Source organism: Euprymna scolopes, chromosome 1 (assembly GCF_053919585.1).
Source record: "Euprymna scolopes isolate OS-2025 chromosome 1, ASM5391958v1, whole genome shotgun sequence".
Taxonomy (NCBI): Eukaryota; Metazoa; Mollusca; class Cephalopoda; order Sepiida; family Sepiolidae; genus Euprymna; species Euprymna scolopes.
Window position 1 is genome coordinate 158,214,826 of NC_136482.1, and position 13,163 is coordinate 158,227,988.

Consider the following 13,163-nt stretch of genomic DNA (forward strand, 5'->3'; position numbering starts at 1 on the left):
TTCCTATTTATTAAAAATGAAAATACAACTTTACGCAAGAAAAAATATAGAAATGTACCTATTTACTATGCCTCCCCACGGGACAGAGTTAGACACCAGGGTCGTTTTTTAACGTGGAGAAAAGGTACAAAAATAAAAATTGTCTCAGTCGTGAAGGATTTCTCCTCCACCGAAAGAGAACAAGAAATAAAAGTGCAGCATCTGAAGAACAGATGGTATTTATTTGCTCCCCTACCGAGCAAATTAGGCACAAGGCCAATTTTTAATGTGAGGAGTGAAGGGAGGGGGAAGGGAAAAAGGGGACCAGCTCCCGAGAGGTGGGAAATGGGAGCTGGTTAAAGGTCAGGCATGTGGGGTTGCCCCCACATCTGGTCTTTGCTAGTCATAGCTAGTCATAGCTAGTCATAGCTTGCAGTATCTGCCGGAACAGATGGTATTTATTTGCTCCCCCACCGAGCAAATTAGGCACAAGGCCGATTTTTAATGTGAGGAGTGAAGGGAGGGGGAAGGGAAAAAGGGGACCAGCTCCCGAGAGGTGGGAAATGGGAGCTGGTTAAAGGTCAGGCATGTGGGGTTGCCCCCACATCTGGTCCTTGCTAGTCATAGCTAGTCATAGCTTGCAGTATCTGCCGGAACAGATGGTATTTATTTGCTCCCCCACCGAGCAAATTAGGCACAAGGCCGATTTTTAATGTGAGGAGTGAAGGGAGGGGGAAGGGAAAAAGAGGACCAGCTCCCGAGAGGTGGGAAATGGGAGCTGGTTAAAGGTCAGACATGTGGGGTTGCCCCCACATCTGGTCTTTGCTAGTCATAGCTTGCAGTATCTGCCGGAACAAATGGTATTTATTTGCTCCCCCACCGAGCAAATTAGGCACAAGGCCGATTTTTAATGTGAGGAGTGAAGGGAGGGGGAAGGGAAAAAGGGGACCAGCTCCCGAGAGGTGGGAAATGGGAGCTGGTTAATGGTCAGGCATGTGGGGTTGCCCCCACATCTGGTCTTTGCTAGTCATAGCTAGTCATAGCTTGCAGCATCTGCCGGAACAGATGGTATTTATTTGCTCCCCCACTGAGCAAATTAGGCACAAGGCCGTTTTTAATGTGAGGTAAAAACCAGCTGCCCTAAAAGTAGGCAAAAAGGGGGCACTCTGGTTACCAAAAATAATAATTGCCCCAGTATAGAGAGTTTCCCCTCCATTGACTGGTACAAATTATCTTAAGTGCTGCATCTGCCGGAACAGATGGTGTTTATTTGCTCCCCCACTGAGCAAATTAGGCACAAGGCCGTTTTTAATGTGAGGTAAAAACCAGCTCCCCTAAAAGTAGGCAAAAAGGGGGCACTCTGGTTACCAAAAATAATAATTGTCCCAGTATAGAGGGTTTCCCCTCCATTGACTGGTACAAATTATCTTAAGTGCAGCATCTGCCGGATCAGATGCTACACTTTGATCTTGGCCAAAAGGCCAAGGATGAATATAGAAATGTAGAGATATACTAAGCTGTCCTCGTATAGGAGAGAAATTTTACTCGATTGAAGAATTTTTCGTGTTTGTTCCAATTCTGCTTTTCAAGGAACTCGATTTTATTGAAATCTAAGGAATATGGTATCATATTCAGTCTTTGTAAAAAGGCGGTGTTTAGGAACAGACGTAATTTTCGGACACTTAAGCGATGTAAATGCTTTTTCAACTCGACGTGTGACAGACCAACAAAGGAAACCTGCAGGCGTATCTAAAAATAGCAAACGAACAAAAATCATCAACAACTAAATACCATTCCAATTAACAAAAGGCGCACATTCCTAGACAGGAGGAATTCCAAGACAACAAAACCAGCTGCGCTTTCAACCAGATGTGGCATAACCGAAATTCTTACACCAGAATACAGTACCGGCGTCATCTTTCTTTTGACTTGTTAAACACGTGCTTATTCAGTTGGCAGTAGAGGCATTCTTAATGTTCATATTCTTCTCGCAATATTTTCATTATTTCAGAAAACAAAAGGAAAAACTAAGTCTTATTCAGTTCGCAGATAAATTACTGATCCAGTATTTGTATTTGTATTTTATATATATATATATATATATATATATATATATATATATATATATATAATATTAGACAGTTAAAGACGCGTTTCTCATTTTTATTTACTGTTTAATTTTTAATTTTTCATTTGTATGTGTATATGTACTGTGTGCACGTGTGTATGTGCGTACTTATATGTTTATATATTTAAGACTGACGTGTCACCTTCTCATTGGCTATACCTCCTTCTCCTCCTCCTTCTTCTCCTCCCCCTCCTCCTCTACCTTCCTTCCTTTTCCATTCCCCTTTTCCCCGTGCATCTTCATACTTTCAATACACCGATGAAGACTGAATGATCGGTCGAAAATATGTACTTATAAAAAATGTTTTTTAATTTTTTTTCACAATATTATTTTGTATTCCTGCACGTCACCAATTGAAAATGAATAAAGAAAAGGTATAAGCTTTTATACTTTTCGTATTCTTTTTTATTCACATATATATATATATATATATATATATATATATATATATATATATATATATATATGACTAGGTGCATCAGAATTTGGGGGGAATTTTTGACACCCCTAACACGAAACTGCGAATAAAATATTTTTAAAAAAACTCGTAATTTCGCTTTTTAAAGTGAGTTGTTTATTTTATTTATTCTATTAAAGTTGTATGAAAAGTAATAGAAATATTTTTTTTAAACAGTAATGAAATCAATTGATTTTTACGAGTTAAGTATTTTTCAATTTATAAACTTTAAAAATCTATCAAAATTTTTCTATTGATTCTATTTTTATGATATTTTCAGGGTCACTGTGAAATGTTATGCTCTTTCCAATAAACTGAATATAATATTTTAGACAAACGTTTTTTTTTAATTCACGCCCCCCCATTTTGAAATGTCTATTAAAAAGTAAATAATTAATTTACTCACCAAGGTTTTATATATCACAAATTGAAGATAAAAGATGAATAAATAATATATACAAATTTAAAACAAAAAAGAAGTGTTTTTTTAGAAATTTACCTGTAATGTCCAAAGTTTAAAACCTTTTTTTAAAAAAAAAACACGTTTTTTTTAATTTTTTTTTGTTTGTTTGTTTGGTTTTTTTTTTAATGACAAAAATAATTAGGGCTTGACTTACATTTTTCGAGTAGTTGTAAGCTTGGGGGTCGAATTATTCAATATATTTCACGCATTCGTAAGGTCATTTTCATACACACCTAATATATGACTACTTCATTTAATCACATAAATTAATATATGAAAATATAATTTTATGCGTAACTTTTCAGTGTTTACTTCAACAGTGCTGAATACGTAGGTAGAGTTAGGTAGTAGATTATAAAAATATATATGGCAATTAAGCTACTCAGAATATTCCGCGTTTCATTCTCGTGATAATTCGTCAGACTTAAGCTATAATATTACCCACCATCTCATGTAATATAAGCCTAACGAATTCTCACGCGAATGAAACGCGGAATATTCTGCGTAGCGTAATTGCCATATATATTTTTATAACTTACTACTATATATATATATATATATATATATATATATATATATATATATATATATATATGTGTGTGTGTGTGTATATACCTGGTTTAAAATATTCATAAGATTAGAATCAATGAATTCCAACAAGGGTCGTTGGTAGTGCTCAAAGAAAAAGAGCAAATTTATATTTTTTTCTTTATGTAAATATAGTTATATATTGCTACGATGTGCAGACCGTTTCCATCATTATTGATCTTATCAGGAAAGAAAAAAAATTGAAAATTAAAAAGTTTCAGACTTTTAAACCGTTTGCACATCGTAGCAAGGTATGACTATATTTACATGAGGAAAATAAAAAAATTATATATATATATATATATATATATATATATATATATATATATATATATATATATGAGAAAGGGAGGTGCTTATGCATCTGTGTGACCACGCTATTTTTAAATCATATCTTAAGGTTAGATTTAATTTTTTTATATATATTTGTTTATGAAATTGTTAGGTGAAAGTACGGAGCTGTTACAAAACGTTCCCTATTCCCATGTAAAGAATGGATTTTTAAATAATAACGTTATTATTTCAGCGCGGTACAAGTACCGAAAATTAATTTAAACTCTCTAAATTACAGTTTAGAATAATTTATTATTCGGCAGATAATACTAGTTGAATATATGACTACTTCATTTAATCACATAAATTTTAGCGTATAAATTTATGGGGAAACTTTAAATATTTACTTCAACAGTGCTCAATATGTAGGTAGAGCTAGGTAGTAAGTTATAAAATATATATGGCAATTAAGCTACACAGAATATTCTGCGTTTCATCCACACTAGGATTCATCAGGCTTATGATGGTACCATTTCGCTTCACAGTGCTCAAACTGATAGTTTATTTACAAACAAACCTACAGAGGGTTTCGTTTAATAGCCAAACGAAGCGTCGGGTGAAATAACTTGAGTTAATTCAGCTATAATCGAAATCGAAACCAAAACTTGTGAAGAATTATTGGTAAAATTATTTATTTCAAGAAATCGAAGGTCATAATTTAACGACAGTTACTCGGAAGAAAAAAGATGTAAGGCGTGACACACAAAATAACACACACACGCTATCGTAATAATATATATAGATGAGCAAGACTTAACTAGGGCTATGACAACAGCATATTATTTTCCTTGTTTTGATTCTCTGGTATATATCCATTGATATCTTATGTTTTTATGTACGTTTGTTCACTAACCATTTAACCCCAAAATCCCCCAGGAGACATCAAATCCTAATGAAAATGAACAAACGGTGCAGTTTTAGGCCTTAACATATATAAATTTGAGTTCTGCACCATGCAAAAAAAGAAATGACCAAGTCCATCATTTGCTCCTCACCCCCGCCCCCATTTGGCCCCAAAAATTCCCAAGGCTTTAACATATTAAAATTGGAGTTCAGCACCGTTCCAAACTGCTAAATAGACATACACAGAAAATTTTGGACAAATATGGTAAAATAGTTCCAAAAATTTTCATTCAGCGATAATCGAAAGCGAAATCAAAACTTAACCATTGATACCTTTTATGTTTTTTATGTAGAATGCTGTAATCCTCGATTGATTAACTGCGTCTAACTGTATCGGATATATACTCGAGAGTCAAAACAATGAAAAGAATATGTTGTTGTCATAACAATTACAATCACTCAGAAGAAAAAAGTTATAAATGTGACACACAAAATAACACACACGCTATCGTATTAATATATAGATAAATTTCGAATTCTAACCCTCTCATGTCACAAAATTCAACCAATCAAATAGCTATATCTCCTGTGTCACGTGATAGGTGATTCGCAGGTAAAACGTTTTCGAATAATAACTAAGGAATCGTTTGACATACTTTAAGCGTGCAGATAATATGTAACACGTGTCTTACCATTCAACGCCTCTTACTTTGTCGATTCTCAATTAATAGAGTATGCAGGTTAATTGTGTATTTTACGACATTTACTATTTGCTTAATGCCGAAACAACACCTATTTTTAAGATTTGCATGTTACCCTTTAAAAAAGTTGTCTTTATGAAGAAGGCAGCTGAGATGTTTTGACTAAAATTTATTTTAATTAATGCCATTAGGAATCACATCAAAGATGTCCCCTGGAGTAGTGTCTTTTCGCTTCATGGAGAACACTGTGCAAATGAGGCTACTGAATGGTTCAAAGCAGTAATTGAAACACAACTTCCCACATGGAAGTTTTATAGCAAACCTTACTTCTCCGCTTGTACACTTTTTTTTTTATGTTGCATTGCCATTAGATAAAGGCAGCATGTATTCCGCATATTTATCCGACATAATTCTCGTGCATATAGACAAAAATATAGCTAGAAATAATTGTAACAGTGAAATAGTCACTGCTAAAAGAAGGCGTAACGAAATCACCAGAAAAAACACATTGAATCTCAGAAACTGGAAACTCGTTATTTGTGGAAAAATTATAACTGTTGAGTAAATAATAGACAATTAGCAAGTCCCCCACTATCCAAACAAATTTACACAGCATCTGTGAAAGCTAACCTGCTCACTCAGTGGTTTGTCTTCAACTCCACTGTCGGTGAGGCATTAGAATACGCTGACTGCCCCCTGCAGAGGGTAAAAGTCCCTCAATGGGGGTCCTGGATATGACCTTAAACTATATCCAGTGGTGAGGCCCCAGCTTGTGGGTTTTGGGGAGTGTGGAGCCACCCTTTAATTACTATTGCTCCCAGGTCCACTCTGACCTGGAGTCGTAGTACCTGTTAGGGTCCCAACTATGGGTTAAATAGAAACCGACATGAAAACAACAAATATATTCTATTTAAAAAAAAAATTTCTTCCAAATCTTTGGATTCGGCATTAAATAACCCGAAAAGGGTTGATATGCCGCAAAACAAAAACAACCAACCATCCACTTTACAGCCAATAATCCACTCGCTTTCAAAGTTCCTTTTGCGAACACAAGTCACACTCGATGATCTGAAAATCTCTCTTCTCATGTTCCTGATATCACAATACATAGACACCTCAAAAGCATGTGGGTCTGATCTCACCCCTACTCTACTATTAAAAATACTCCACTGTTCAATTATAACCCCACTAGACTCCTTTCTCTCTTCGATAAAATATTAGACTTTAATCAATCTAGACGTAGTTCACCATCCCATAGATACTAAACTTCTTTCCGAGCGATAGTATGTATTTAAATAATCTGATTCTACTGCAGGTATCCTACCTGTAATCTCTGAACATATATACAACGTACTGCATAAGGTAGGGGAGGCCAGAGCATTCCATCCATCAATCCAGCTGAGATTGAACTAATTATACAAGTTTGTAGTGTAATTCAACTGAATATTTGATGCTTCGCCAGGGCTATCAAGGGTATTTTTTATAGCGACGCCATCACTAGATGGGGTGCCTACCACGGCTTAAAAGTCCCATCTACCCTCAAGAAGGATAGACCGCGCCAGTTTCTCAACCTGGTATTTTATCTCGCAGTACATACAGCGCTTCGCCTTTCCCAAATGTGGTCACCCATCTGGTACTGGCCAGGCCCAACGTTGCTTAATTTCCGCGATCTGGCGAGAACCAATGTGTCAACGTAACTGTGCCTTAAATATATCTAAGGTCGTTGACAGAGTCTGGCACGATAATCTTTTCATGGAAATTAAACTATATGGTATTACTGGACGAATAAAGACAAATCCTGGTTGTTATCGATAGTCGATCGTCAAAATAACATCGAGCAATACCTTAACACATCAATACATAATCTTAAGCGCAGAGCAACTTACTTACGAACTATCGCTAAATTACTAGCAAACGATCTATATTCGAATCATTCTCTCTCCAATAACACAACTTCCAAAATCAGACAACGGATAAAATCCTTCAACTCCGATCATAAAAAAAAACTTAACAAAAAAATATCCAACTTAATTTCCAATAACAAATGGAGTTCCATCGGACGGCCTGAACTTATTCAAAATCTCATTAAACGACAATTAGCAAGCATTGAAACAGAAGTCTTTAGCTTTGGTTTGAAATTCGCAACAGGGATCTTTCCTAAAAAACAACTAAGGTGATCTCCCATAACTGCAAACATGAAGACACCGACGACATGTTTTGACAAGCTTCTGGATTTGACCTTTACTCTTGATCTGAAATGGAACACGTACATCAAATCTGTTGCCAGGGACGCTGGGAAAATGGTGGGATCCTTCTACCGCTCCAGAAGATATCTCACTACTGATGCAATTCTCTATCTGTATAAAAGCCAAGTACGTCCAAGGATGGAGTACTGTTGCCACATCTGGGCAGGAGCTGCTAAAAACAGCCTATCCTGCCTTGACAGAGTACAAAATAGACTTTGTGGTTTAGTGGGGGATGCCCTTTTCTCCTCCCTGCACCCTCTCTCTCTCACAGAAGAGACCTTGCGAGCCTGTCTTTGTTTTATCGTTATTTCCATGGCAGGTGCTCGTCTGAGCTCCAATCCCTCGTCCCCCCTCGCCAATCTTTCATGAGAAACACCCGTCTGGCTGAAACTACTGTCAATAATTTTCCCCACTCTTTATCTGTGCCTAAATCCAAACGTAGATTCCATGAGAAAAGCTTCTTTCTTAGAACTGCACGCCAGTGGAACTCTCTGCCGCTTGCCTGTTTCCCACCTGACTACAACTTGGACGTCTTCAAGTCCAACATAAACAAACACCTGACAAACAACCCCCTTAAGTAAGACACTTTATCAAAACCCCTAATACTAATGAGTACTACAATACTATCTCATTGATTACTGTACACGCAATAACCCTTATCCCTGAGTGGCCTTCGGGCCTTGATAAGTGGTGACCGCATGTAAAATAAAAAGCTTCATGAAAGGTTTTATCCAATGCATTATATCCGCGACTGCCACTCAAACCATAGATACCATCTTACGGAGACGTCACATAGACGCATTATCGCATATGGCTAACGACGATAAAATCATTATCACCTGCAGACAAACGTCGCGGTGTTGTAATTATGGGAACAACAGAGTACAAGAATAAAATATTTCAACTCTTGCGAGATAAAAAAAAAACATACGAAGAAACTAATTCCGATACAATACAAATAGAAACTGATAAGTTCAAAAAAATGTATAAGAAATTAATAAACAATAATAAAAACTGGTCTGCCTACATAGAGCACCACCCTATAATTCCTACCTTGTATGGACTTCCTAAAACTCATAAAATTAACATACCAATTCGCCCAATTATCTCAAGCATTGGCAGCACCACACATAAAATAGCACGAGCAATCTCAAAACTGTTAACTCCATTATTAGGCACCATCAGCAAATCCTACATCAAAAACTCCGCCGCCCTACTCAATAAAATAAAAACACTTAATATGAAAAACAAACCTCTAAACAGCCTTGACATAGAATCTCTATACACGAACATCCCCACTAGGAAATGCCTTAATCTACTTCATAAGCACCTCAACAAAATAAAAATCGAATTACATTTTCCAACTAACACATTAATAAACATTATAACCCTGTGTATTGATATGATGTACTTCACATTTAGTGGACTCTATTACAGGCAGAAGTTTGGATTGCCAATGGGTAGCCCCCTAAGTGCGGTCCTGGCGTGCCTGTTACTAGAGTTTACTGAAAGCGGCCCCTTAAAATATAAATTACCTAAGGGTGCATCGTTTACAGGTACATAGATGACATTCTACTCTTTCTCCTCAAATCGTCGAATATTGATAATATCACTAACAAACTTAATAAAATAGAACCTACCATCAATTACACTTACGAAACTGAAGATAATAATTCCATATCTTTCCTACACATACAATTAATAATAATAATAATCAACTAAAATTCAAAGTTCATCGTAAAACAACTAATAAGAATGATTATGTACATTTTTACTCGCAACACAATGACAACGTAAAAAAGACATTATAATTGGATTTTATCTAAGAGCTATGAGAATATGTAGCAAAAAAATATCTAAACGATGAATTTGAATATATAGAAACTACATTCAAGAACTTACAATATCCCCAATACTTCCTACTTAACGCTAAAAAAAGACCTTAAAAATCTATCAAAACCGAGATCAAAACCACCCCCATGAAAACCTAACACACAATAGAAGACTAATTGTCCCCACTAACGATAAAAATAATAACATTTATAAAAACCTTAACAAAATCGGCTTTCAAATAGTACAGAAAACCTCCCTAACGATAAAAGATTTAACTCGGAAATTTAATTCTAACAATAATAAACCATTAACACAAGCCGGAATTTATACCATAACGTGCCTTGATTGTGGCAAGATATACGTAGGAGAGACGCAGCGAAACCTTGCTAAAAGATTATATGAACACAAAAGAGACATAAAGAATAACGATACACTTAATGCTCTTTTTGGTTACATGATGGAAAATTACCATCATTTCCATTTCGAAAATGTGACCCTCCTAAAGCATATACATAGTAGGTCAACACGTCGTCTGTTGGAATCTGCTCTTATCTCTAACTCTACTAACACTATCAAACAGAGAAAAGGATTTTTTAACATTTCTTTCCACTTATCTAAAATAATATTACACGAAAATAATCTAGACACTGGTTAATAAATATATATTTTTATTTTATTTTATTTTTTTTTTTTGTAAATTTGTATAATAGTTTTATTTGCATACACTCCCCCAGTATATATAAAACTAAAAACATCGACCCTCTCGTCAGTGACCACACCTCTTGAAAAAGCCCGCATAATTCGGGTGAAACGTCGAGCCTCCGGTCTTCCGCTTCCTTTTCACATCGAAATAACATTATGTGATTATGGGTGTGTCACAAAAGTCGATCTTTGGACCTTTATTATTCCTGATATTCATTTAAAAAAAACTCCCTGATAAAATTATCTTTGAGATGGTTATATTTGCTGATGACACCAAGCTATATGACAGACAACTAGGTGAAAACGGGTGGACACATATCTAAGGCCATGGCTGGAAGTTTAAAGAAAGTCCTGTAGTCTTTAGCGAAATGAGGATGGAAATGGATGGAAAGATTCAATGCTGCCAAGACTGAACTTCTTTTTTTTTAACGATTACAAGAAACTTTTACAACTGATTGCCATGAAAGCATTTCGTTCAAACTCATCGGCTTGTCATTCACACACAACGTGAATTAGAACAGATTGAAGAGATTGCCGAAGTGGCTGCGAAGGAGACCAGCTCTCTCTAGCGTTCTAGAAAATTACATCTGAGAGTATCCTCTTTCTCCGCATAGCCACTATCCGCCCATGCATGGAGTATCGTTTCCACATCCGATCTGGCGCATTTGCTATTCGTCTCTAACTCGTGACAGAGTCCAAAAACAAGTCTTCAACCTAATAGTTCCCGCATTATCAACCAACCCTGTGTCTGTTTGCATGTGCTCTAATAAACTCAAAGCACTATTACTCCCTCGACGTAAATACTCCCCCCGACTAACCCTACAAGCAGAAACACCCCACCTTACTCTGTAAAGATCCCTAAATACCGGAAATTTTCTAGTCTATTAGTTTCTTCCGTCGAACTGCTAGACTTTGGAATTCTCTCCTGGGCCCCTGTTTCTCTGACTGTACTGACATGCAGAAGTTCAAATGTAATATGAACTTACATCTCGGTGCTCAACTCCGTTTGTCTCTTCCGTTTGTCTGTTCCCCACCTGACCAACCTGGATGTCTTCAAGTCCAGCATAAACAAATTCCTGACGAACCGCTCCCTTAAGTAAGACACTTTATCAAATCTCCAATATTAACGATTACTACAATACTATCCCATTGATTACAGTACACGCAATAACCCTTATCCTTGAGTGGCTTCCGGGCCTTGATAAGTGGTGACTACCTTGTAAAAAAAAACCTGTACTGCAACATGTGCATTAAGATGCAATATCTACTTTCACATATGAACCGGTTTCCTGAAAACCTGGGCTCAATGATTGACGAGGTAAAGAAATCTTATCAAGACCTAAATAAAATGGGGAACAAATATCAGGGTCGCCTGAACGTAGTCATGATGTTTGGCTAGTGTAGGAATCTGAAGAGAGACCTCCTAGCCACTGAGCATGCCAGGAGTTCAAAGAAACGGAAGTACAAGTTCTGAATTTTGAACGATGGTAATAAAACATGTAATTTACGTGTACTTACCTTTATCAATACCCATCATTTGGTTTAGAGCAATCGATGTTTCGATTAGGTAATCAATATATGTTGTTGGCATAACATTTTTTTCTCTTAAAACATATTTGATGATATGTATTAGCAAAGAACAGCTTATAATGCCAAAAAATCAATCGATTTTGTCTGATTTTTATTCAAATCAACTAAGGACAAAATCCTGACTTGATACAAGAATACGGATACCATTTCCTGATTCAACAGGGCACAAATACCCTAAATAAGTTGGAGAAATCGACACAACATTCAGCATTCAATTTGTTGACCAATGCAATTGATGCCCCTTAAAATGCATATTTGTTAATGAATTAGCCATATATAAAATCATTTAACCATTGACAGAAAGAAAACAGAATAATCGTAGGTTGGTAACGTAAATGTTGAAATTTACATTCTGGAAATATTTTTAAAATAATTTGTTATATCAAAATGTCCTTTATAACGAATTTCATCAGAACAAGCCACGCGTGTGTTGTCCCCCTCTACTGCTGCATGTAAGATGACGCCACAAAAAACAGTTAAGAAATTATAAATATGAGAAGTGTGACCGTTGAGTTAGTCCTATAAACAAATATAACTTCCGTTATATTTAATAAGGCCGATAGTCATTAGTGTCGTGCTCTCGTGTAATGAATGAATGCGTGAATGTAGGATTGACATGAAATTCTTAAAGATAATCTAAAATTAGCGAAAAATGGGCTGAAATGACTTAAATAAATAAAAAGTAAATGACTTAGAATGACTTTAATGAACTTAAGGATGAATTGAATGACCTTAAGAATGACTTGAATGCTTAAAAAATAACTGGAATCCTTCAAAAACAACTTGAATGATCTGGAGAATGACTTGAATGGCTTTGAGACTGACTGGTTGTAAAATGGGTGATCATTTTACATTAAATTAATACAAAAAGGTGATCCCCCACTTTATATCACAAAGTTACAAACATAAGTATAGCATGTAGTAAGAACAGATACTACACTTTGATCTTGGCCAAAAGGCCAAGAAAAGGGTATTTATTTGCTCCCCCACCGAGCAAATTAGGCACAAGGCCGATTTTAATGTGAGGAGTGAAGGGGAAATGGGGACCAACTCCCCGGGAAGTAGGGGAGCTGGATAGTGACAATTGGTATGAAGGGTTGCCCCTACATTGACCAAGGTTTTATATGCGGGATGGTATTTATTTGCTCCCCCATCGAGCAAATTAGGCACAAGGCCGATTTTTAATGTGAGGAGTGAAGGGGAAATGGGGACCAACTCCCCGGGAAGTAGGGGAGCTGGATAGTGACAATTGGTACGAAGGGTTGCCCTTACATTGACCAAGGTCTTATCTGTGGGGTCG

At 36.3% G+C, this 13,163-nt stretch overlaps 1 pseudogene; it reads right to left on the reverse strand.

Annotated features, from left to right (window-relative positions):
• Positions 1 to 12,680: 12,680 nt before the first annotated feature.
• On the reverse strand, positions 12,681 to 12,835 carry LOC145284029 (U2 spliceosomal RNA; annotated as a pseudogene).
• Positions 12,836 to 13,163: the final 328 nt, after the last annotated feature.